General features: G+C 43.6%; 1 protein-coding gene across 1 annotated transcript in view; it reads left to right on the top strand.

Moving 5' to 3' along the window:
- Positions 1 to 27,896, top strand: part of LOC126157176 (leucine-rich repeat-containing protein 15-like) — a 994,052-nt gene that overhangs the window by 590,495 nt on the left and 375,661 nt on the right. The gene's annotated exons all lie outside the window — the stretch shown is intronic.

Here is a 27,896-nt window from a genome sequence, read left to right as displayed (position 1 = left end):
CGATAAATGCAAGCTAAGTAAGGAGCCAATGCAGTAGAGTACTCTCTGTAAAACCGAATTGGAATCCCATCAGGACCTGGCGATTTATTTATTTTCAACCCTTATTTTCAACCCATTCAGCTGCTTCCCAACCCCATGGATGTCTATCACTATGTCCTCCATACTGGAATCTGTACGAGACTCAAACGGCGGTATGTTTGTACGATCCTCCTGCGTGAAAGATTTCTCAAGTGCTAAACTTAAAATTTCAGCTTTCGTTTTGCTGTCTTCTGTTGCCAGGCCGGACTGATCAGTGAGTGACTGGATGGAAGCCTTCGACCTGCTTACCGATTTTACGTAAGACCAGAATTTTCTTGGGTATTCAGCAAGATATTTTGCTAAGGTATGACGGTGGTAGTGGTTCTATGCTTCGCGTATCGCTCTTTTTACAGCAGCACGAATCTCTACTAACTTTTGCCTGTCCTCATTCTCCCGATCTTTCATGTACCGCGAGTACAATTCTCCGAATTGCTCTGTTGAACCACGGTGGGTCTTTTGCGTCCGTAACCCACTTCTTCGTCACATACTTGTCCAATGCGTGATTTACAATGTGTTTAAAATTTGCCCAAAATTCTTCCACGTCCATCGTACCGGAAGTAAATGAAGTCGATTCATTTACTAAATGGGATGCTAACAAATGCTGATCTGCTCTTTCTAGTAATAATAGTCTCCTAGCATTCTAGACCGACTTTATAACTTTCGTAACCATAGTCGTAATGACAACATCATGATCACTAATCCCTGTCTCAACACTGACACTGTCGATGAGGTCTGGTCTGTTCGTGGCTACCAGATCTAAAATATTTCCAATAACTGTTGGCTGTCGATTTAGCAGTTCAAGACGGTTTTCGGATAATGTGTTCAAAAGTAATTCACACGACGGCTTGTCTGTATCATCTGTAATGAATCCATAGACATCCCAGTCTATACTAGGTAGGTTGAAGTCGCCTCCGACTAATATACCATGATCCGGGTACTTATGCGACAGAGTGTAGACTCCCCTTGAATGATTCCAGAACTGTCACGATGGAACCTGGTGGTCTGTAATACCACCCAACAATTAACTTTATTTCTCCTAGCCCTGTTAAACGTGTCCAGATAACTTCACAATCGCACTCTACTTCGACCTCAGTAGACACAATATTTTTGTCAACTGCAATGAAGACAACACCTCCTATGGTGTCTAATCTGTCTTTCCGATACACGTTCCAACCCTCACTAAAAATTTTAGAACTTCCTATCCCAGGGTGCAGCCAGGTCTCAGTCCCGAGAATAATTTGCGCGCCTCACGCTTCCTGGAGGGCAGTAAATTCAGGAACTTTATTCCGAACACTGAAAATTTACTGCTAATATCTTGATAGCTGAAGTGTCTTTACACTGAGCGCGTCCTGATTTCCCTGCCTGCACGTCGACTGGTGAGTGTTCATCAGGACACATTGCACTACTGCCTAGCCTGAAAAAAACCCACGTGCACGCCACAAGTATTCTGCTACCCGAGTAGCAGCTTCCTTTGTGTAGTGCACCCCTGACCTATCTATGGGCGTCCTACAATTCCCCACCCAATAGCGCAAGTCTAGAAATCTGCAGCCAAGACCATCACAGAGTCGACGAAGCCTCCTGTTGAGACCCTCCACTCGGCTCCAAACCAAAGGACCCCCATCCAATCCGGGAACGGTGCGCTGCAAATAGAGAACTATGCTTGCACCCCGCGTGCGAGGCCAGTGGTCTTCACCAAATCCACCAGCCGCCTGTACGAACTGAGGATCGCCTAGGAACCCAAGCGACAGGCATCATTGGTGCCGAAGTGAGCAACTACTTGCAGACGACTGCACCCCGTACGCGCGATAGCCGCAGGCAAGGCCACCTACACGTCTTGGATGAGGCCCCCCGACAGACAAACCGAGTGCACGGTGGAATTCTTTCCAGCCCTGTACGCTATGTCCCTAAGGGGTTCCATCAACCGCCTAACGTTGGAGCTCCCAATAACCAGCAAGCCTTTGCCCCCTGTGCCTGCTCGGGCCCTGCTGAAGGAGCGACCACCTGCCCACTGACAGGATGAACGGGTGAGGCCAGCCGGCCAACCTCCACATCGGCCCTCCGCCACGAGCGACGCGAACACATTGCAGTCCGCCACTCACCCTGAGGTGAGGGAGGCCCCAACGCGCCGGGTACACTAGAAGGTGCCTTGGCGGCTGAGTCAGCGGACGCAGCAAGCGACACCTGGGGTGTCTCAAGCGACGCGCCAGACCCTCCGCCGTCGCTGCACCTTGAGGCAGCAGCCTGAAGGCTGCTGACCGTGGCCAACAGCACGCTCAGCGGCTCGCGAACCGCGGCCAGTTCCTCCTGCGTCCGCACACAGCACGCACACACCCTATCCACCCTACTGCTAATATCTGGACGCATAGAGTTGTGACAAATAAAACAGCAATATGCGACTGCACAGTTGCGTCACCAGCGCCAGACTGAGCTGCGATATATGAACAATTACTTACGGACTAAGCAATCAAATGACAAAGACTACGCCACTATACAGATATAACTATGCGATCCTTCCCCTGTCTTAGTACAAATGACATCCGCCTACACGATGTTACATTCTACCGTTATTAAAATTTGACACTACCCCTTTATAATTCAAAAATAAGCAAAGATTCGAAAAATTTCACCACACAAAGTAATTTGAATTAAACCTGCGGAACTAATACGAAAAACTGAATATACGCCTAGTTTCTGCTGCTGCTGCTCGCAAACGTCACTCTGCAAGCACAAATGAAACTGCACTGGCCTCTGTCTGCTGCTAACTGACTCTACGAAATAAACATAAAGAACTGGCTGTCCAAAACAAACAACTGACTAACGACTCCGCGAATTTATACTTTGCAGCTATCAACAAGCAATATAACTCCACTCAAATACGAGAATACGCAAGGATTTTATGTAATTAAATATGGAAGCGCCCAAACACTCGGAAAGAAGTTAAGAATCAAACTACAAACCAAATATGAAAGCTAAATATGCCACTCGCTACTGCAATGCAGCTGTACTACTGCTGCACTGATAATTCACCAGCGGCTGCTCAAGGCTCACTTACCGCAACTTATTCAATACTAGCTCCATTGGATTACATTCAGAGGACTGGGGAGGCCATTCCACATTTTTCATTGGGTTCTCGCCTGGGTAGCTGCGTGCGTTAACGCCACTGCTTTTGAGACGGGGAGGTATGCAGCTCCCGGATCGAATACGCCTGGTGGATTTATGTTAACGGCCCCATGTATCAATCTGAACATGGTTTTCAGGTGGCTTCAAACATCGTAATACATGTATACCCAGCTGGTTTCTAACGTTCTGTGTGTTTTTTCTAAGTCGTGCCTCCCTACCACTTTCGCGCAACGACACTCTGAGCGTGTTTTTTAGGGAATTGACTAGTTTGAACCTGGGACCTGTTGCTGCTAAGGAGACGCCAGACCACACATGACATGTAGAGTTCAGAAGAGTTCAGTGAGACTAGCGATGATATAATCAAATACTTAATGATTTCAGCGTCAGTTCTACTGCACTCTCTGTAAAAGAATCTTAACACTAACTAAATTTAGTGGAAGGGGTTCAAGGCTTTCCTATTTTTATTTAGCTGGTAAAATAACGTCGAAAAAAGGAGTTAAGTTTACCATTGGAGATTTTAAACATTGTTTATAAATTGCACTACTGACAAAAGGAAATATTTTAATACAGGATGACAAAAACCAACTGCGTTCAACAAAAATGTCAACGAATATTCCCTGAATGGGTTTCCAAGTTATACAATGGATCGAAGGATGACCTATGCCATATCACATCTATAATCTAGATTTAAATTAAGTTTCATAAAATAGAAAACTATCAAAATGGTCTATAGTGACCCTCAATTATCTTTAATTACTTATCTAACTTGTCATAAATTACAGTGGCTGACGTGGCTTCTCAATAATTATATAACAGAAAAATCATCGAGTTTCAGACTTTTACTTCAAGTAGCAAATGTGAACGCCATGAGATTTAATTGACGATCGACACTAGTATTACGTAAAAAGGGGATGTAACAGACGAGACTTCTGCAATTCTGAGTGTAGCCTTATGCTCTCAAAAAATGCGGCATCGCGTGCATTCATTACCTTGTCGGTGTTTAGGCAACGTCAGGGGGCGGCGGGCGGCTCAGTTCCACACCTCGCTGTCTCGGAAGCAACTCTCTCCTAACTTCTCCTTACTACAATTTACCGAAGTTGGTTTAAAAAAAAGCTATCTGGCTGTGTATTCAACTGACCAATCTGGGTCTCAATGTTAACCTTAAGCTCCGCCTACAAAAATTCTGTCTATCCAATGAGAAACGTTATACTTTTCGTGGTGGGGCAATGTTTTTAACGTTTGCAACGTAACAGAGACGCGAAAAAGTTCACGCTAAAACTTGCAGCTGGTGTGGCCGTTTTAGTGTTCAGGCCTCAGGCCTCATAGCCTACACGATTCTGCTCTCGGCTTCTGTTCTCGTTTCTCCCCTCGGAACTGCCTAGCCTGAAAAAACCCCACGTGCACGCCACAAGTACTCTGCTATCCGAGTAGCAGCTTCCTTTGTGTAGTGCACCCCTGACCTATCTATGGGAAGGTATGACATGCATTTAGGCGTTCTTCTGTTAGTCTGTGGTATTCCATTTGCTCACTCGTTGATCGTATTACTTTGGTTAATTTAATGTCAGGATTTATTCGGAGCTATGTGACATACTGCCGGATTTGCTTATCATGTCAGGGTTTTCATGGAAGGTGTTGGATTTGCCTGACACCTTACAGGTTCTCATGTTCCACCTCAGAAACGTACCACGCAAAGATTTAGAACACTTTCTCATATTTGTACTCAGAATATGCTGTACACGCAGACAGATTACTTTGGTTACACTACTTTCTACTTGGGCTGGGGGGGGGGGGTGTTACATGGTAGCGCTATTACTGCGCTTGGGGATGTTTATTTTTTCGCTTGTATGCTTATCAGCGAAACTAACTAGATGATAGTCCTGACGTAGGAATTATACTTTTATACATAGGAGATACGACAATAGTTAGAACAAATTACAGCTACATTAACTCTTCAAGTTAATTTTTAGCTCACAGTCAGTCCGTGACATGTCGGTTGGAAAAGTAGCGTATTTAGAGACTTATGAAAGAACGTCTAATCTCAGAGTTGTGAGAACAATCCTCTTCTGTAGTGTTCCAACTCATCACAAAATGCGCCCATCTTAGCTGTGTCTACATTTATCCCAACCTGTGTCTTACAGTGACGAATAGTATACTAACATGCTTTAGCCGCTAATTTTATTATATTTTACTTCTACTAGTATTAATCGTTTAGAGTTCTATAAAATATTAATGAAGTCAGCAAGAATTTTTTTTTCTTTTTTTGTTTTTTTCTTCTTTTCTCCCTTATTGTTGCTTATCTTGGATTGTAATGATTTTGTATGTACATATACAACTAATGTGTTACGTAGAATCAGTACTGTTACTTGCCTTGTAATGTTAATCCCATGAGAGTATATAATTTCGTTGTAATTTAAGGAGCTACGGCTCGTTAGAAATATTAATATCTGTGGATGATGTTACTGAGAGACAGTTGATGAGCGATGGTGCGCTATATTGCGTTGCAACTACGAGTTAAGCTGAATCTTAGCGAGTGAAATGGGCTATCTTCGTGTGGATCAGTCAGCTATCTACAGCGTGGTTTGGTATGCTCAAAACTGCATTGGAATCTGTGAGTAGGCCAAGCTCCTGAACGGTTTAATTTTGGGAAAGTGCAAAATAAATGGGCGGACTGCGCGTCGTGGTTGATACCTGACTGGCCGTCCACTCTTTTTTCTGGAAATCTGCGTTCTTGCTAAGAAATTAGCTCGAATGGCCTTGTCCCGTTCTGATTTTGAACCAATGAGGTTTCATTTGTGTTGTGGTGTATTTTGACGGCCTGATCGGTGAGACAACGTAGCATCGCCACCAAAGATCTTGCAGCATCGTCTCAGATCTTCGATCATAAATATAATAGACTGGCCCTGACGTTATTTTCGTGGCTCCAACATCTCTGGGCTGAAGTCACGTGAATGTTGGCAAAACATGGTTGTTTCGTGTTGCGCTCATGGCTGTACTCAGCGTTTTGTCGGGGAAATGGCATTACATTTCACGTGTAAGTGTGTCTAAGGTAGTGCAGACGCGTTTATTGAAATCTGCCGAAGTGACTTTTATATGTTTTTTACACTTGAAATAGAGTATCACGTAAATTAAAGTGTTGAAAGTGATGCCTGTAAAGTCAGACTCATATTACATTTTGGAAAGTATCTGTGATAATTCGGTTACAGAAGTAAATATAATCGTTTCTCGTTCCTACTCATAGGTTCCGTAAGGATGAAAACCGAAGGCAGCTTTGGATACAGGCCCTGAAACGGAAAAACTTTAAGCCGTTTGCACATACTCGTCTTTGCTTGAAGCACTTCGCGGAGAAGTGATTTGATAGGTTAGTTATTATTTACAATGTATATCTATAATTTGTATTTACAGTGTCTGTCATTTATTTTCTGAAACTCCAAAGTCTCACCTTTCATCTAAAATATCTTTTTTTTAAACTGATAGTTTAAACCTTTGTAAAAATAGTGGGAACTGAACCTTTGAAGTGCATCTAAAATTGATACTCTAAAATGGACCTGCTCCTGAAGTAAACAATTTTGACACCTATAGTTGACATAATTCCCAGAGCCCATTTTCTTTTATAAGTGACTAAAGCTCGAAACGTGGCGAATACAATGTTTAAAGTTTTGACACGAGCCCACTCTTACTGTTTAAAATCATTTTAACGAAATTTTACTATAATTGATAGTTTATAGTAATTTCGTCCCGCTGCCCACCAGTGTGGCGTTCGATGTATTTGTTAAGATTTTATAAATGGTACTTTGAACAAATCCAGGTCAAATGTAGTTCTGGCATAATTTTTCACAAATAAAAAAGTAGTTTTTGTTGGAAGCGCTTGGCAGTCAATTGAGAAATGTGGGGAAAATCCGATACAAACATAGGATGGCAGACCGCTGATTTGAAATCCAGCCACGTTTTGCCAACAGTCACGTGGTTTATGTTGGAGCTTCTGCACAGCAAGGCCAGTCTACTAGTATCTATGGTCGAAGTCTCAGATAGGATGCTGCCGAACGCACATCTCTGCAGTCACACTATCAACTGTCAACCGACATTTCATTCTTACGGAATATCAATACAAATATATTACTGAAGACGAGTATTGCTAAAGTGAGTTCAAAGTTCATGTCAATTTTCAGTTCACGTTTGAAAATTTCTCCTGGGTGATACCTCAAAGTTACATTCGTCCCGTTACGGGCAGTTTCAATTGCAAAACTTGACATAATTGTCTCGTAACAAACTGTGTTGACCTAACGGTTATAATTTAGCTTTCGATATTTTAACACCCCAGGGATAAAGATTGAATAATGTTTTGCTACTGATGCTATGAACTCACATTATTAAAGAAAAAATATAAGCACTTATAATGAGATAACAACGACTTAAAGTCGAGACTGTTTTCAGCCGCCTCATTTCAAGCCAAGTCATCACTCACTCTTCAGTGCTGACATTAACTTTAACCCAATCAGGGATCATTTACAGTTTTGTTGATTGCAGCGTTTAATAATTGAAGTTTCCCAGCAAGAAAGTGCTGGATTGTCTAAGTTGATATCAATAATAAGCCAATGTGCCCCAAATACACTCATTTACAGTTTTGTTGATTGCAGCGTTTAATAATTGAAGTTTCCCAGCAAAAAAGTGCTTGATTGTCTAAGTTGATATCAATAATAAGCCAATGTGCCCCAAATTCACTATTTTTGTGAAAGACGTTTTCTCTCAACAACGTTGCACTGCCTACCTGCATATCCATATAGCAAAGAGTAACTCAGAATTATTTATTACTGTGTAATGTTTTTGGATATTTTACCTGATTATATGACTCAGTTATATGTATTTTACATGTGAGTGAAGTTCCCTTTGGTCCTATATCTGCAGCCGGCCGGAGTGGCCGTGCGGTTCTGGGTGCTACAGTCTGGAGCCGAGCGACCGCTACGGTTGCAGGTTCGAATCCTGCCTCGGGCGTGGATGTGTGTGTTGTCCTTAGGTTAGTTAGGTTTAATTAGTTCTAAGTTCTAGGCGACTGATGACCTCAGCAGTTGAGTCGCATAGTGCTCAGAGCCATTTGAACCATTTTTTCCTATATCTGCGATCTCAGTCAACCTTTCTTAGTGAAAACGCATTCTACCAGATAATGCCACAGATGCATTAGTTCAGGATGAAAACAGATTGTGTAGGGATTGGATTAAATGGACAGATGTACAGCGCTTCAATTCCATCACTTTACGAGCTGTTTTGGTGAAAGTTTTGCTACAGATGCTCTACATGTTACGTTCAGTAAAACACTTCCAACTTCTATAAGCTAATAGACAATGTCAGGGGATGGTATCAGCTGCATATTTACTTGTAGGATATTTTCTAAGGTATAATAGAACATGTAGGCGAATGTTGGCCCTGAACGTTTTTCATAAACTATTTTACGCGAAACCCGATAGTAAATCGGAATCAGTCAAAGTAAAGAAGAATAAGTTATGATCTTTTCAGCACTCGGGAATTATTGGAACGAGAAGTCTGTAAGTTACCTATGTCATGAAAGAAATCCACTTTGTTATAATTCTTCCAGTTGCTCGCAGTCTTGCGTCAGCCTTTCCCACATCTGTTTCTACTTGATTGTTCTAAAATATGTTTCGCAAAAAGATACTTCTAGTTACGTACTTAACAGTTGTGGCTGACAGCGGTGATCGCCCACAGATAGGGAAGCCAAATGATATCGGGAGCTTACGGTTATATCCAAGTATCACATAACACTTATTAAATTGGCGGTCAGCTGCCAGTCCTTGAGCCAATATTTGATAATCTTAAAATCTTCCAGAATTTTACAACCATTTTTCAACGATGTGTCCTTTTTGTATTTAGCTGCGTTCAGTCATCTTTGATAAATTAATGTTCAGTCGTGTTATCCAGGAGCAGCCTAAAAGAGTATGAGACGTCTGCCAGATCGTTTGAAGGCAGTGTGTGTCATATTGTAAGTAGGCTGTTTATGCTTTCTTTAATGTAAGTAGGCAGTTTATGTTTCATATTGGCAACGTTACGTAGCGCTCTGTATGAAAATCACTGGCTGTGCTGTGTGCAGCCTGTGGCTAGTTTGCATTGTTGTCTGCCATTGTTGTCATGAACTGCTATAGCTGGATGTGAACAGCGCGTAGCGTTGCGCAGTTAGAGGTGAGCCGCCAGCAGTGGTGGATGTGAGGAGAGAGATGGCGGAGTTTTGAAATTACATATATTATGACTTGTGATTATATTAAGGTAAATACATTGTTTGTTCTCTATTAATATCTTTCATTTGCTAACTATCTCTATCAGTAGTTAGTGCCTTCCGTAGTTTGAATCTTTTATTTAGCTGGCAGTAGTGGCGCTCGCTGTATTGCAGTAGTTCGAGTAACGAAGATTTTTGTGAGGTAAGTGATTTCTGAAAGGTATAGTTTAATGTTACTCAGGGCCATTCTTTTGCAGGGATCTTTGATAGTCAGATTGCGTTGCGCTAAAAATATTGTGTGTCAGTTTAAGCACAGTTTTGTATAAATTGTTCAAAGGGGACGTTTCAATATATAATAGAGAAAACTAACACAGGTGAAATTATACAGTAACAGTGGGAGTCCGCAAGCGAATGTGTGATTATGAGACGCCAGTGTTATCAATATGAAATATTGTCTTAGTTACTACAAATGTATTTCAATTGTTAACTTTTCGTTTAAAACTTGCACCTAACTGTGCTCAAATTCACCCATGACTTAGCTGAACTGGCTGTAGACTTCCTTGGCACGTTACGATTTATGGTACACTCGTCCCTGTTGGCGAAGGTGTTCCACGTGTCGTTCTCTCCTTCGGATGCAATACTGCATCCGTGCTTTCAGTGAATCACGAATTATTTCAAATACGTCTCTTAAATACTTCACTGCTCTAGTTCTTCAACCGTATCAACGGGAGTGCTACACATTTACCTCTTCACATGACCCCAGATAGACGAATCAACACAGTTGACTCCTGGTGGCCTTTCAGGTCGTGGTTCAGCCATCCTCCACCTGTCGATGGTGGAACATATTGGCGCATTGGATGTCGTCTTACGTGTAAATCAGCAGAAAAACTTACCGCCATCCGAATATGTATGTACCACATTCCTCAACCAGGGGCCGTGGGTGAAAGTAGAGCTCAATATAATGGGTACTTAATCGAAAAGCTTAGATTGAAGATACATTTGTACTAACTAGGAAAATATTAAATTCGTCACACATTCTCAATTATCTCGCAAAAGAATTGTTTACGGACTCTTTTACTGGATGTTTCTGCCCGTATTGGTACGCATGCAACAACATGCTTACCAAAATGTTCCAGAACGCATAAAAATTGGAATTTTCCGGGCTCATACCTTAGGCTCTATAGATAATAGTCAGGAAGGGTCAACCGTTTTAGATAGCCCTTTGGCTAGAGAAAATTTGTATACCCAACAGAAGGATCCTTTCAATGTTACTATTCTACACTACAGAGACACATTATGAGTATTAAAGACTTCCTCCAGCTTTAGCAAATGGAACCAATCGGTTGGTTTTTCTGCATTTGATGTCATCTACGGTGGACATTATGGGATTTATAGAGGCACCATTAATTCACGGGCAGTTACTAACAAGCACCCCCCCCCCCAAAAAAAAATAGTTGTCTTTTTAACAATTTTCGTATTAAATCTGTTATATCCTAGCCAGTAATGCCAACCGAGCCCGCTGCCAAAAGGTTGGCAGCATCAAAGTCCGGACGCCGTCCGCGTAAGCAGCGCCAGCGATACAGGAAATCGCCGCAAGTCTGCGCGCGCCACCGCTGGCTTCTGGCTTCTTAAGCGCTGGAGTCGCGAGCGCTAGGACAGTTCTGTATTCGCCGCTGAGTTGTATACTCGCCACCGATTTGTGTACTTGCTAGTCAGTTGTGTGTTCATCGCAGCAGAGTTGTTGTTTGTCGTCAGCCGACGCTGACCTAGCCGCTCCGACTCGAACTAGACAGATTTCTGTAAACACGGAGTTCACTACTGTGTTTCTGTATCTTCGTTAATAAAGATAAGTACCGACTTTTATTTAATCAGAGTGTTTGGGTTTTCGTCTTTCTGTTCACTGTTCCAGCGGACCGGTCGGCCCGCTATTAAAAGTGTGGCGGTGACTTCGTAAGCCGTTTCTACAGCGAAGTGTTTGTCGCTACGAACGCCGCCACAAAAAAATCAGAGCCGTGGATTCGAAGACGGCCATGCGCCGAAAATAACCTACATTTTTATATGTTCCTAAGATACGGGTTTCGTAAAAGCTTGAAAATTTTCTTGCATCCTTATCCCTGTCCCAGATAGAGAGGTGAAAGTTATCCTACTTGTTTATGTAAAATCATTTTCATCATTTTCTGGAGGCCTCATTCCCGCTGCAATGCGGGGCCGGCCTTGTTACTATTGATTTGGCAGTGGTAGTTGCAGAGGGTATAGGGATACCCTTCCTGCCGCCACCCTGAACCCCCCGTGACGGAATTAGTGTACCCAGCTGTCTGCTATGTAAGCCATGGAATAATGTGAACGTGTTTCAAATGTGTGCGAGTCGTGTAACTAAGACGGGATATGGGGACCAGCCGGGCATTCACGTAGCAGTATGTGGAAAACCGGCTGAAAACCACATCAAGACTGTCCGGCATACCAGCCCTCGTTGTTAATCCGCTGGGCGGATTCGATCCGGGGCCGGCACACCTACTCGAGTCCACGAGGCAGAAAATTAGCGCTCTCGGCAACCCGGGCGGGTTCTTGTTCATGTAACATACGCAAGTAAAATTCGGTGTGAGACGAAAACATGTTTTATGTAACCCCATGTTGTAGTACTGATCACATGTACAAATTTTTTTCACATAAATCCGATTCGTGGTGTATAAGTAGTTTTCTGTTATTTCAAGAGTATCAAAATTTTACTGACTAATACATTGCTTTTCATATGAGTGTTATGCCCCACCCTGCAATAGGGAAAGAAGGGAACCAGAGATAACTGCTCCTATCGAACCACAAAAACAATGCGAATGCGTTCTTGTTTATTTAAAAGACTCTGACTGGGAACTGGGATACCAGCTGCTTATTCTACCTTCCTCAGAACTTTTAAAATTATCCAAAAATTTTGGCATGCGAACATATTTGCGATTTTTTATGTTGAGAGAGAAGAAGACAGTGCATTAGGAAAGAGACGGTTCAGTAATGAAAACTGGAAGATAGTAGACAGTGTTTGTGGTATAGAAAGATCGAAGGGGCATCAGCAGTTTGAAGGAAAGTAAGAGACACATTGACAGCGGGACATAGTTGACAGTGAGAGAACAGTGCTAGGAGAAAAAGTTGAGTAGATAGTGCCAGAGGGAGAGAAATAAAGAGAAGGGGAAAGCGGATGTGGCTGAGAGACAGAGTCTATAACAATTATTACGAGGAGGGGAGAGATTGACAATGAAATGAGACAGCAGCAATGGGAAGGAATTAAATGAGATAGTAGCAGTAAGGGGGAGAAAATAAGAGACAGTGACAGTAAGAGGAGACTGTTGCAGTGGAACAGAACATAAGAGACTGGCTGTGATGCAGGAGACAGTAACAATTAGAGGGACACAAAGAGAAAAATAGAATGAGTTGGGCTGACTAATTGACTGAGAATGGGCAAGTGGGAGTGGATGGTATGAGTGACTTACAGCAGAGGACTAATGTGTGTGACACAGTTACTGTTTGCGGAGCTTGTGGGAGTTAGAGGTAAGTTGCATGTTACAAAGAGGGCGAATGTGTTCGGGTGCCATAATTTTTGGGAAAACTTTTAAAGGTGTGGGCCGGCCGCTGTGGGCGAGCGAACCTAGGTGCTTCAGTCCGGAACCGCGCTGCTGCTACGGTCGCAAGTTCAAATCCTGCCTCGGGCATGGATGTATGTGATGTCCTTAGGTTAGTTAGGTTTAAAAAGTTCTAAGTCTAGGGGACTGATAACCTTAGATGTTAAGTCCCATAGTGCTCAGAGCCAATAGAACCATTTAAAGGTGCTAAGGAGGAGAGAATGAGGAGACTGGTACCCCACATTTCAGTCATAGACATTTAAATAAACAGGAACATATCCGCCTCTCTTGTGCTGTCATAGGAGCATTTTTCGCTGGTTAACGTATAGTTTCAGTCGTGTCAATATTCTATTTAATTACGATACTCACAGTATGTCGTGAACAATAACGGGCCTTCCACATTGCCTTGAGATACACCGAATGCTACTGCACTGCGCTGCAGGATATGCGTGATGTCAACACTGTCACTCTTTGCAAAAGTAAAGGCAATCTCGGTGATTGCAGTTGCTGCAGTGGAATTTCACTGCTTAGTATCGGAAAACCATTTGCCTGTCTGGTGCTGGGCGGGTTGGAGAAGCTTGCCGATCGTGTCTACCCTGAGTCTCAGTCTAAGTTATGGGACCCGTGATGTGCTACTGATATGATCTTCACATTCCGACAAATTCAGGCAAAATGCCGCGAGCAGCAGATACCACTGTTCATTGCTTTTTCGATTTAAATGAGGCCTTTGACACAGACAGCAGGGCGGGATGGCATATTTTACTAGTGAATAGGTTGTGCCATGAAATTTTTGAAGATGGTCAAGAATTTACACGGCGATATGGAGGGTGTTGTGATATTAGAAGGAAACACATCAGATCCGTTTCTTCCGCAAAGAGGATTTCGTCAAGACTGTGTATTGGCTCTACCTTGGTTGGTATACTGTTCTCAGTAGGGTACTTCTTATAGTTGCTTCCGGCAAAACAAACGCGGACATTCATCTACGTACCAGAACTGATCAGAAATTTTACAATATGTCACTACTCAAACCCAAAGCGCTATAGTGATGACTTCTTAATAAGTAACCTTTTATTCGCTAAGGACGCAGCATTTATAGCACATCATCAAGATGACCTACAAAGCCTTACGGACAAATTTGGTGGCTGCCTGCAAGCTCTTCTCCATGTCTGTCAGTAGAAGGAATACCAAGATTATGGCGTAAGGACAGACATATATGCCTGCCATAAGATTAGATGGTACCATGTTGAATGTGACCGACAAATTTTAGTGCCTCGGTTCATAGAGTGGTAAGATCTGCCTCTAGACGACAAAATAAACCCAAAAATTGGCAAAGTAGTGAACAATTTCGGGTATCTCACACAGGAGTATGGGACAAAAAAAATGCTCGCTTATCAAGCATTCATGCTGAGGACCCTCTTGTACGCTGCTGAGAACCGGACACATTACGTGTAACAAGGACGTAAGCCTAGCACCTTCTTCTGCGGTGCTTCGAAACATTCTGGGCATAACACGGAGGGATCTTGTGACAAATGAGTTGGTCATGAAAACTGCGAAGCTACTATCACCACCATTCTCAAGAAACCTCGCTTGCGGTATAGGACACTTACAGCATATCGACCAGTCACGTCTTCCCCGACGCACACTACTTAGTGAGATAATACAAGCCAAGAGATGCCCTGGAAGACTGCGTCAAGTGCTATATGAATGCCTTTAACAGTGACAGTGACAAATTGGAGGAGCTCGCCGAAGACGGCATCAGATGGAGCAATCTCATCAAGGCTGCCAGCAAGTTCCACGACGGCGTCTGCATCAGCAACTTAGCCGAGAAACGAGGGTGTAGAATAGCACCTCCGACGAAACCCTCTTTTGGTGTTCTCTTGCTCCACCTCTGTGCGCCAAGTAGGCTCTCGCAATGGATATCTGAGTCACCAAAGAAAGAGCCTGCGTGATGGTATCTGTGTCTTTCACTAGGAAGTATAGGCCACTGATGACTACACTGACGATATCTCTCCGTTAACATCGATCTACTGGGCTCATCCAGATCATATACGTATCTCAAACTTTGTAAACGTGTAATATGCTTGTCAAACAACGTGGCTGATCTGAACCCGCAGTTTATCGAATTAGTAATATTGATTCGTTGCACCTCTCACATAATCGCATCATTTATTCAACAGTATGTACTGTACTGTTCGTCTGTAATATAACAACAGAGAAAGAGAAAAGAAAACTTATGTCAGTGTAATCGTAAAACATGACGTTGACAATTTTAACTAACACATTCTTCTGGAAAATCGTCGCAGACACTTAAGGATGAATTATGAAACGTATTTACATCATCAATTTGGAAAAAAGAACGTCTTCTAATGCTTCTGACTGCGTATCACCATGTCAGGCGCCAAGCTTTTCCCGCCATACATTTAATCATCTGTATATTCTTTTATATTTATATTTATATTTATACACTCCTGGAAATGGAAAAAAGAACACATTGACACCGGTGTGTCAGACCCACCATACTTGCTCCGGACACTGCGAGAGGGCTGTACAAGCAATGATCACACGCACGGCATAGCGGACACACCAGGAACCGCGGTGTTGGCCGTCGAATGGCGCTAGCTGCGCAGCATTTGTGCACCGCTGCCGTCAGTGTCAGCCAGTTTGCCGTGGCATACGGAGCTCCATCGCAGTCTTTAACACTGGTAGCATGCCGCGACAGCGTGGACGTGAACCGTATGTGCAGTTGACGGACTTTGAGCGAGGGCGTATAGTGGGCATGCGGCAGGCCGGGTGGACGTACCGCCGAATTGCTCAACACGTGGGGCGTGAGGTCTCCACAGTACATCGATGTTGTCGCCAGTGGTCGGCGGAAGGTGCACGTGCCCGTCGACCTGGGACCGGACCGCAGCGACGCACGGATGCACGCCAAGACCGTAGGATCCTACGCAGTGCCGTAGGGGACCGCACCGCCACTTCCCAGCAAATTAGGGACACTGTTGCTCCTGGGGTATCGGCGAGGACCATTCGCAACCGTCTCCATGAAGCTGGGCTACGGTCCCGCATACCGTTAGGCCGTCTTCCGCTCACGCCCCAACATCGTGCAGCCCGCCTCCAGTGGTGTCGCGACAGGCGTGAATGGAGGGACGAATGGAGACGTGTCGTCTTCAGCGATGAGAGTCGCTTCTGCCTTGGTGCCAATGATGGTCGTATGCGTGTTTGGCGCCGTGCAGGTGAGCGCCACAATCAGGACTGCATACGACCGAGGCAGACAGGGCCAACACCCGGCATCATGGTGTGGGGAGCGATCTCCTACACTGGCCGTACACCACTGGTGATCGTCGAGGGGACACTGAATAGTGCACGGTACATCCAAACCGTCATCGAACCCATCGTTCTACCATTCCTAGACCGGCAAGGGAACTTGCTGTTCCAACAGGATAATGCACGTCCGCATGTATCCCGTGCCACCCAACGTGCTCTAGAAGGTGTAAGTCAACTACCCTGGCCAGCAAGATCTCCGGATCTGTCCCCCATTGAGCATGTTTGGGACTGGATGAAGCGTCGTCTCACGCGGTCTGCGCGTCCAGCACGAACGCTGGTCCAACTGAGGCGCCAGGTGGAAATGGCATGGCAAGCCGTTCCACAGGACTACATCCAGCATCTCTACGATCGTCTCCATGGGAGAATAGCAGCCTGCATTGCTGCGAAAGGTGGATATACACTGTACTAGTGCCGACATTGAGCATGCTCTGTTGCCTGGGTCTATGTGCCTGTGGTTCTGTCAGTGTGATCATGTGATGTATCTGACCCCAGGAATGTGTCAATAACGTTTCCCCTTCCTGGGACAATGAATTCACGGTGTTCTAATTTCAATTTCCAGGAGTGTCTTTACATATATATTTATATTAGATCGTTGTTTTGATGCACATTCAGATTACTAATCATTTCATTGGCTCATACTGGCTAGCCCCACACACTAACAATTTCTGAAATATTGCGTGCCTGGGAGTTAATTACGCTGAGCACTGACAGGAAGGGCGACGTGGGCAACGTTACCCTCAGGAGCCGCCATTGGCTAAAGAGCAGCTGTGAGGAGGCTTCTCATAATCTGCAGGGGATGGACATTTATTGCTCTGAGAGACAGCAAAGTGACGAGGGGGGGGGGCCTTACAGAGCTGGAAACCTCATATCATGGACAGTGTGGACGGGAGGCTGCAGTCGGATCGAACAAAAAAAAAATTCAGAAAATCGTACGTGGAAAAACAGCGTCGGGGATTGAACAAGGCGAAGAGACATTCTTTTAGTGCGAAGGAATGCGTGGGGGTCACAAACGATGGTCGCAAATTGACTCCGGGGAATCTTCTCTAGGGAAGGGCCGAGGCACGCTTCCCGCTGAAAGCTGAGATGCTTATTTGATTGACGGAGTGCTAAGGCTGTCGGAGGGTAAATGGAAACTTCCAAAAAATCTTCTGGAAGGAGTATGAGCTTCATGTGATTGGCTGGCAGATTTATGAGCCATATAGTGGGAGGTAATGTTTCTGTAATGGCCACTAGGATTCGTGGCCTGAGCATAAAGTTAGACATAGCGTTTCCAGGTGGGAGCGGGGTATGGCACGTGGAGGGACACTTCCACCGGGGATCGATCGAAGGCCTCCGGGGATCAACCTAAAGAGTTCGCTGGTGAGAGTCCCAGCCCGGAATATGGCAGGCATATTTTTAGAAGAGTTGCTTGCGACAAAAGAAGCACTTAAAATCGTTTCTTTGTTAACAGTGTTGATTCTGTTGACTCAAGTAATGATTCTTTAGCTCTCTGTGCAGTCTGACACACACTAAAGTGCTTCTTTAAGGGAGAATACCTGAGTCGAATTTCTGTTGCTGGAAGTAAACCGAAATCTTGTCTTCAGCTTGTACTGTGGTAATTTCAGCCCTAGAAGTTTGCAGACAGGATATTACGTCCACTGTGTAGGCAGAGAATGACAGGTATGCAACGTACATCATCTGCACAGAGGCCAACGGGCTAGCGAACAGATCATCGATGCAGTACAACTGCTGTCTGTACTTAAATAGGTGACTTGCAGACTACAGATTTGGTAGGTAGGGAAACTATCAGTGTAAATGTATTGAGCTCCATTGGCTTGTACACTAAATTTCTTTCTGAAAGTGCCAGTCGGGATGAAGGTCTTCTGTTTCTCACCTCTGATCAGTATCAGTCAACTTTACGTCCGTCTAATAACGCAGAGGCGCTGTCTAAATAAAGTTAATCATATGTTCTACCAGCCTCGAAATTGCATGTAGGGCGGTATTGTCGAATACTTAAGATTTATACAACTTTTTTGCATTCTACCAGTTTTCTGAGAATAAATAATTTACGGTGTCAAGTTCTGATTGACTCTAGTAGCTTCCCTGTGGGAATGGTTGGTTTGATGTACTAAACTGAAGTAAAACCACAACACGATACTTCATGTCACGGAAGTCACTAGGTGTAGTTGGTCAGTAGCACGGTCATTTTAAACATTTGTATGCATGAGATTTCCATTGCAAAGACACCATTAAGAAACCACACATACACATGTTATATGTCACATACACCGCAAGAGTTTACAATTATACTCGTGTAGCGGAGAATCCGTAAGTAGATATTTATGTACTGAATTTCTCATTCATAAAAACGGAGGTCTCTGAAAGTCATTCGCTTCAGTACTGTTGGAAAGGTAATGGTAATAATTTTCGCATAGCCTTTCGTAAATAATGAAATTTTCATTGCAACGCCTCTGCGACATTGAGGTTATTAGAGACAGCAGAAACTCAGACGATAAGGGAGAGCATTCGCTTCAGTGAAGTCACGGAAAACCACAACAAAGCGAACGAGTTGGGTATTTCTTTCTCGTTACGTTCAAATACGAATTCAGTGCTATAATTAAAGGATGATGCGGCTGCGTTCACGCATTTCGCTTCCTCGGATTTTTTGCACGTGTTTCAACGTATAGTGTCCAGTTCAGCGGAATTGAGGAACACTATAGACGGTTATAATTACTACATTTCTTTACCCTGAAAGAAACAACTGGTTTCCTTTCAGACTCATTTGAACTCTGTTTTGAATATTGTCGATGACTTCTGTTGTGCTTGTAGATGTTTACTTATTCTGGTACGCACGTAGTGTGGTGTCACTAGCGCACCACGTTTTGGATTGTATGCCACTCTTCTATGATTTGACTAAATTAAGTACTTGTCACAATCTGCCCCATTTCTCTTTCTAAACGATCCTGTCTGCAACTAACCCGCTATGATCGTAACACTCCCTTGAACACGTTACACCGTTACGTAACGCCACTCTGTTACAAAAGGAACTGAGCAGATAATATCAATGACTACTATGAGTCCTCATATCAGATAGTAGAGGCAGCACCACTAGCACTAACGTCTTTATTCTGTTTTTTTTTTTTTTTTTTTTTTTTTTTTTTTTTTTTTTTTTTTTTTTTTTTTTTACTACCTGCAGATGGAAGCAGCAGAGCTGTCGCGGACGATTTTGAAGCGCTCAGAAAGTATGCCCATTTATGACTGCCACTGGGGGCATAATTTTTATATTCGTGCTTTCTGTCTATTTCGAATAGCTGCCATTTGCCGCACGTCTATAGCAAACGATATCGTCGTGCGTAAGTGACCTACAAAAGTGCATGTTGCCGATATTGGAGCGCAGATGTATCGAGGATGGGGTCGGGGGGAGGCAGGCACACAGAGATAAGCTGAGTCGTTATTGGAGAACGACGGGACTGATAAGGTTCGGGAGTTACTACTCGCACAAAGGCGAAATCTCATGGGAGCCTTGCTCAGCTCGCCTAAATATGAGTACTTCGCCTTATCAGAAAGCCGCCATTGAGTGGGCATCGCTAACCCAACTCCACAGGAGGACAGGTTAGTTTTAGGCAGAAAACTGCTTCTTCCTTTCCTATCTTTCAGTATTCATCATTAGCATAAAGTATGGTCTATATCCATCGAGAGAGGCAGTATTATACAGCATAACATTAGCAGAGATGTGACAGAGAAGTATACGTACCTCAACTCCATCAACGTGTAGGGCACACCGTGCCGTCATGTCGTTGCAGGTTGGCCCACGAGGCACACTGTAATGTAATGAGCGTGGTCACAAAGTAGTTAAGTCACTCGACTCTTATTCAGGAGGTGTGGGTTTCAGATCTCTGCTCGCTCGTCCTAATTTATCTTCTCATTCGCTTTGATAAATTGTTCGAGGCGAGTGCCGAGATAGCTCTGTAATAAGTTTTGTGTTAGAGGAAGAGCCAACACTGTGTTACGAGTTGAGGCCGAAATGCACGCGTTTTAGCTCACGCAGGCTGGCGTGAGGAGGGAAGAGCTATACTGACGTGAGGTCTGGAACATGACAAGGAATGAGAATTCAGAAAGCGGACGTAATTAGTTTGATACTTAACTTTAATCCGTTAATGATGGACGTCGCTCTTGACGGTACATGATTCACAATATTATCTTTTCAGAATACATTCTTTGCTAAACTGTCGTCTCTGCAAATGAGAGCGTATGTAGACAGTGAACCATCGCTAGCAAAATCGGCTCTACAACTGGGACGAGTGCTAGGAAGTCTCTCTAGACTAGACCTGCCGTGTGGCGGCGCTCGGTCTGCAATCACTGATAGTGGCGACACGCGGGTCCGACGTACACTAACGGACTGCGGCCGATTTAAAGGCTACCACCTAGCAAGTGTGGTGTCTGGCGGTGACACCACAACAAGGGCGACTATTTTCCTTTCCCATGTTTGCCCACTCAACTTCCATATTTTGTTAATATTCAGATAGATCCACGTCAGATACATGCAAAATTCTCTCTTCGTTTACTTCTTTTGTGGCTGCAGTCAGAAAATGCATTTCACGTATTTTAAATGTTTTAAATTAACAAATAACCGATTACGAAGGAAGCATGTATTGTCAGAGTTTAACACGGCATCACTTTCGATTTTACCAAACACAGAGCAAAAAATTTCGTTGCGGAACAGAATCGGTAGTGTCAGTCTGCTAGAGTTACTGCAATGGAATTCGTCTTTAGATCCGTGAGTTTTGATCCTCCATTGCTTTCTCTCCTGTGATAATGTTTTCATCTTTACATAACTACTACGCCCATTCCATCAATAATTTGTTTCGGATATTCGAGTATGTACCGCCACCTGAAACCCCTACAATCTACTGTGTCGTGTAACGCCGAGTTAACTGTTCCTACATGCTTTAACAAATATCTCAATAAACTGTTTCTCCTTTTGGTAAGGATTTTCCCTGGTTATCTTCCGTCCGCAATTCTCACCTAAGATCTCTTCTTCATTCTTTAACATCTTTCTATTTCTACATATTTGAAATGATGCTACTATTATTTCTCTTCGGATTTCTTAAAGTCCCTGCTTCCATTAGAATACACCTGTGTTTTCAGACCTGAATGGAGCTGCTAAATCGAAATCTGAACTTATCTGCATCATATACTTTACTTTCTATGGCTTCCAGTGGAATATCGCCTACAGTATAAACCCAATTGCTGCACATTTATCTTAGGGTGACAGATTGTCACGGCTGAAACCAATAATCTGAAAATAAAACTGATTTTAAAAATTATTTAGATAAAAAGCATTGTGGTTATCACTGTTAGCATTCAACCGCGATTCTTATACATATATTTTAACAACGCGTTTCAAGAGACAATGCTCCCATTATCAGGTTGTAAAATCTATGTCATGAAATTAAACGGACTAAAAAGACAAAATACCACCACAAATAGTTGGGAAGTCCGTAGAGTAAAACAGAATTAAAAGTATATTGGACTGTGGGTCCTCGTCTTATATTGAAGTTGTTGACACAAGTCGATGGCCGTCCCATAGCTACCAAATATGCTGTCGCACTGTGCCGGCCCGGGAGCTGTTGTGGACTGACGTGCCTAGGTGTTGTGACGTGGTTACAGCCGTGTGCATGACGGTAACGCTATGCTATTGGGCGCCTGATTTCCTTATTGCATTAGTCTGCTATCGTTAGCCTCTCGCAACTCCGTCAGTGACATGGTACAAGTTCAAAGTCGCCCACCTACCCTAAGATAATTCTAAAAACCCGCTAAAAAATCTCATTTCTTTAAAATTATCTTGTGCATTTAGAATATTGCTTTGTTTCTAGATGCACAAGACAAACATGGTGTGCATGCAATAGATAATAATGAGGAGATGAACTATTCACCGATCTGTTATGTTTCGTGTGTACCCCACGTTTTTTGCTGTATATTCTAGAAGTATTGTTATAGCTAGTAAAAATTCACGAACACAAATTTTAGTGACTATGTGTACATGATTAGGAATCTCTATTGGGTTAGGAAAAAATATTTTACGCTTTTCAGTCTTGTTAAAAACGAATTACATTAAAAAGTTTTTGTTTAAATAACTATTTTCTGATATTTAGTCACGCATGTGTCAATTTTGTCAATTGATTCCAAACATTTTGATGAGAGTAAAAGACAAACATGTTATACATTTCCGTTTCTCTTCACCTGAGCCAACCAATACTTCGCTTCTTCCTACGATTATCTCACGAAAAGACCTCGAAGGTACAAATTCGAGAGAATAGATCTCACCTGAGGACCTACCAGTAACCATTCTTACCACGAAGCATTTGCAAGTGGAACTGGAAAAGAGGGAAATAGCAGTGATTCACAAAGTACCTTCCGCCACCGTCAGACAAACAAGCGAGTAAATGTTACAATATCATTAAGCTCTGAGATATATTGAAAGTTTCAAGTGTCTACTCATCGGGAAATGAGAAAGAAAATACCCTCAGCGGCACAATAGACAAGAAATTGAGTTAATACTGGAATGATATCCAGTTCTGATGTACGTTGATTGAGTTAATACTGGATATCCAGTTCTGATGTACGTTGAAAATTTAAAATCTCTAGCCCATTGGGAAGGTAGTTTAAAATCAACGCGTAAGACATCGTCCGAAACTGTGCTAAACGAATTCTCTGAAAGTTATTTCGAGCAGTTAGTTCATGAGCCCACTCGAATAGTAAACGATTGTGAAAACACACTTGACCTCTTAGCAACACATAATTCTGGGCTAATAACGAGTAGCAAAACTGATCTAGATGTAGTTGTCGTAGCGAGACTGAATATTGTAACTCCAAAATCCTCCTAAAGTTAACGAAAAATATACCTATTCGAAAAATCAGATAAAACTTCATTTGAAGCCTTGCTGAGAGACAATCTCAACTCCTTCCAGATTAACAATGCTCTGTAGACCAGATGTGCCCTGAATTCAAAGAAATAGTATCGACAGCAGTTGAGATATTTAAACCAAAAAAATTAACTAACGATGGAGCTGATCCGCCTTACTACATAAAACGGGTCAGAAAGCTGTTGCAGAAACAACGAAATAACATGCCAGATCGAAACGAACACAAAATCACCAAGATTGGCGATCATTTACGGAAGCTCGATATTTAGAACCGACTTCAATGCGAGATGCTTATAAGAGTTTCCACAAGGAAACCTTGTCTCAAAACCTGGCAGAAAATCCAAAAAGAGTCTGGTCGCACGTAAAGCATGCTAGCAGCAAAACACAATGAATGCCTTTTCTGCGCGATGGCAATGAAATACTATTGATGACAATGCTGCTAAAGCAGAGTTACTGAACATACCCTTCCTAAATTCCTTAACCAAAGAAGACGAAGTAAATATTCCAGAATTAAAGAACAGCTGCCAACATGCGTAATTTAGGAGCAGATGTCCTCGGAGTGGTGAAGCATCCTAAATCACTTAATAACAGACTGTATACAAATTAGGTTTCTTTCAGAGCATACTGATGCAATAGCTCCTTACGTAAGTCATACATAACTCGACGAAAGATCGGTACCCAAAGACTGGAAAGTTGCAGACGACAATATTCAAGAAAGGCAATACGAGTAACCCGGTAAACTACAGGCTCATATCATTAACGTCGATTTGCAGCTGGAGTATGAACATACACTCCTGGAAATGGAAAAAAGAACACATTGACACCGGTGTGTCAGACCCACCATACTTGCTCCGGACACTGCGAGAGGGCTGTACAAGCAATGATCACACGCACGGTACAGCGGACACACCAGGAACCGCGGTGTTGGCCGTCGAATGGCGCTAGCTGCGCAGCATTTGTGCACCGCCGCCGTCAGTGTCAGCCAGTTTGCCGTGGCATACGGAGCTCCATCGCAGTCTTTAACACTGGTAGCATGCCGCGACAGCGTGGACGTGAACCGTATGTGCAGTTGACGGACTTTGAGCGAGGGCGTATAGTGGGCATGCGGGAGGCCGGGTGGACGTACCGCCGAATTGCTCAACACGTGGGGCGTGACATCTCCACAGTACATCGATGTTGTCGCCAGTGGTCGGCGGAAGGTGCACGTGCCCGTCGACCTGGGACCGGACCGCAGCGACGCACGGATGCACGCCAAGACCGTAGGATCCTACGCAGTGCCGTAGGGGACCGCACCGCCACTTCCCAGCAAATTAGGGACACTGTTGCTCCTGGGGTATCGGCGAGGACCATTCGCAACCGTCTCCATGAAGCTGGGCTACGGTCCCGCACACCGTTAGGCCGTCTTCCGCTCACGCCCCAACATCGTGCAGCCCGCCTCCAGTGGTGTCGCGACAGGCGTGAATGGAGGGACGAATGGACACGTGTCGTCTTCAGCGATGAGAGTCGCTTCTGCCTTGGTGCCAATGATGGTCGTATGCGTGTTTGGCGCCGTGCAGGTGAGCGCCACAATCAGGACTGCATACGACCGAGGCACACAGGGCCAACACCCGGCATCATGGTGTGGGGAGCGATCTCCTACACTGGCCGTACACCACTGGTGATCGTCGAGGGGACACTGAATAGTGCACGGTACATCCAAACCGTCATCGAACCCATCGTTCTACCATTCCTAGACCGGCAAGGGAACTTGCTGTTCCAACAGGACAATGCACGTCCGCATGTACCCCGTGCCACCCAACGTGCTCTAGAAGGTGTAAGTCAACTACCCTGGCCAGCAAGATCTCCGGATCTGTCCCCCATTGAGCATGTTTGGGACTGGATGAAGCGTCGTCTCACGCGGTCTGCACGTCCAGCACGAACGCTGGTCCAACTGAGGCGCCAGGTGGAAATGGCATGGCAAGCCGTTCCACAGGACTACATCCAGCATCTCTACGATCGTCTCCATGGGAGAATAGCAGCCTGCATTGCTGCGAAAGGTGGATATACACTGTACTAGTGCCGACATTGTGCATGCTCTGTTGCCTGTGTCTATGTGCCTGTGGTTCTGTCAGTGTGATCATGTGATGTATCTGACCCCAGGAATGTGTCAATAAAGTTTCCCCTTCCTGAGACAATGAATTCACGGTGTTCTTATTTCAATTTCCAGGAGTGTATATTGTTATCTAACATTATGAATCACCTCGGAGTGAACGGTCAATCGACATCGAATCACCATGGATTTAGAAAACATCCTTCTTGGAGAACAAAACTAGTTATTTACCCACACCAAGTGTTGAGTGATACTGTCAAGGGATTTCAAATTTATTCCGCAGTTCTATATTTCCAGAAATCTTTTGACACTGTACTTAGAAGCAACTTGTAGTCAAATTACGTGCTTCTGAAATACCATCTCAGTTATGTGACTGGATTCGTGATTTCCTGTCAGACAGTCACATTTCGTAGTAATTGACGGAAAGTCATCTAGTAAAACAGAAGTGATTTCTAGCGTTCCTCAGGATGTATTATAAGTCCTCTGCTGTTCCTTAACTATATACACGATTTATGAGACAATCTGAGCAACCGTCCTAGGTTGTTTGTAGATGATGCTGTTGTTAATCGTCTGATAACCCGTAAGAAGATCAAAACAAATTGCGAAGCGATTTAGAAAAGATATATGAATGGTGCGTAAATTGGCAATTGACCCTAAATAATGAAAAGTGTGAGGTAATACACATGAGTGCTAAAAGGAATCCGTTCATCTTCGGTTACACGATAAATAAGTCAAATCTAAAGGCCGTAAATTCATCTAAATTACAATCACGAACACACAGAAAATGTTGTCGGCAAGGCGAACCAAAGACAGCGTTTTATCGGCAGGACACTTAGAAGATGCAACAGATTTACTAAAGGGACTGCCTGTACAAATCTCGTCCGTCCTCTTCTGGAGTACTGATGCTTGTTACGGGATCCTTACCAGACAGCACTATCGCAGTACATCTAGAAAGTTGTAAGTAATACAGCACATTTAGTATTATCGAGAAATAGGGGAGAGATAGTCACGGACATGATACAGGACTTTGGATGTACATTATTAAAGTAAAGGTGTTTCTCGCTGCGGTGCCATCTTCACAGGAAATTTAAATCACCAAAATACTCCTTCGAAAAAATATTTTTTGACGCCGACCTACGTAGGAAGAAACGATCACCATAATACATCAAGGTAAATCAGATACACAGAAAGATAGCAGCGTTCGTTTTTTCCGTGCGCTATTCGAGATTGGAATAATAGAGAATTATTATGAAGCTGGTTCGATGTACTCTCTTCGATGCTGTTAAGTGTGATTCGCAGAGTATCGATGTAGATGTAGATGAACTGTAAAATTTGTAGCGAACAGAGAAGAAAGCGACGTAATGAAAACATGGTAAAATGTAGCAATCACAGCCGTCTTCACATGATAACAATCGTTCACCTGGGTTTTGCTTACACCTAAGCGTCAAGTACGCTGCCCATTCCATTATTTAACTTATTCGTGGTTGCCTTGCTTTCGTCCAAATGGGTGATCTTACCTGAGAACCGTAACATTTCTGTCTGTTGCCCTTTCGTTTCAATTAATATTTTTCCATTTTGTCATTTCTTCTTCATTATAAACAAAGCCAACAGAGAAGCTAAAGTGGACTCAAAACACTAAGTGTGTAAATCCATTTTTCTTTCTATTGTTATCTACATAACTGCAGTAGATACACGAATCTGATGGCTCATTCAGTAGCTTCCACATTCTTCTGATTGCGCCTTCTTCAGTGTCGTGATAGTAATGCATTTCGGAGAGGTCGATCGTTTTGTATACGTTCGTCAAAAGATGAAGTTATCTTCCTGTCCTTAAAACTCTAATTTACGTGGATAACTCGGAGGGTGTATACGCAGCTTCTGCTAAGTAGTCTAAATTTAGGGAATTTCGTATTGTCTCCTGATCAGACGACATAAATTAGATTTGTGAAGCGTTCTGAAATACAGCCAAATACCAATTTAGCATTTAGACTTTGACGTCTAAATAGCAAATCCGTGCGCAATCTCTGTTACTCAGTACTGGGCACAGAATCTGCGGTGTATTTCTTACGTCTTTTCACGGCAAATTTCTTGTCCTGTGTATTTCTACAATATCATGAAACTTTTTCCTAACGCTGACTCTAATCGAAATTTAAAATACATGTAAAAATGTAACTCTAGTTGACAGTGCTGCAGGGACAGCTTTATTACCTTCTTTCACTCTGGTTTCGTCGTTTATCTTTGGACGTTAATCTGGAGAGAAAGCGACGCCACGGAAGCCGCCCCCATCTAATCTCACTTCCATTTCCCTGCAATCTCAGCTTATTCTCTCCATCCCCCTCTTTCTCCTTTGACTTCTGCCGTAGAACTTTGAAGTCGTTCGCACCGCTCTGAAATTCCACGCTGAATCAATATGTCTATGCGAACAACCATGCTGCAAGAAGAGTCGATACCTCTAAATTAAACTTCTGCGAACGTTTTTTTCTGAAAGTTGCGCGAGGCAACGAATGGACCGTACTGACGGGGACGCTGTACGGTCTGGGAGAGGAGCGTAACTGGGG

The sequence above is a fragment of the Schistocerca cancellata genome, chromosome 2, assembly GCF_023864275.1.
Source record: "Schistocerca cancellata isolate TAMUIC-IGC-003103 chromosome 2, iqSchCanc2.1, whole genome shotgun sequence".
Taxonomy (NCBI): domain Eukaryota; kingdom Metazoa; phylum Arthropoda; class Insecta; order Orthoptera; family Acrididae; genus Schistocerca; species Schistocerca cancellata.
Note: the sequence above shows the minus strand (reverse complement) of the source record. Positions and strands in the feature narration are given on the sequence as shown.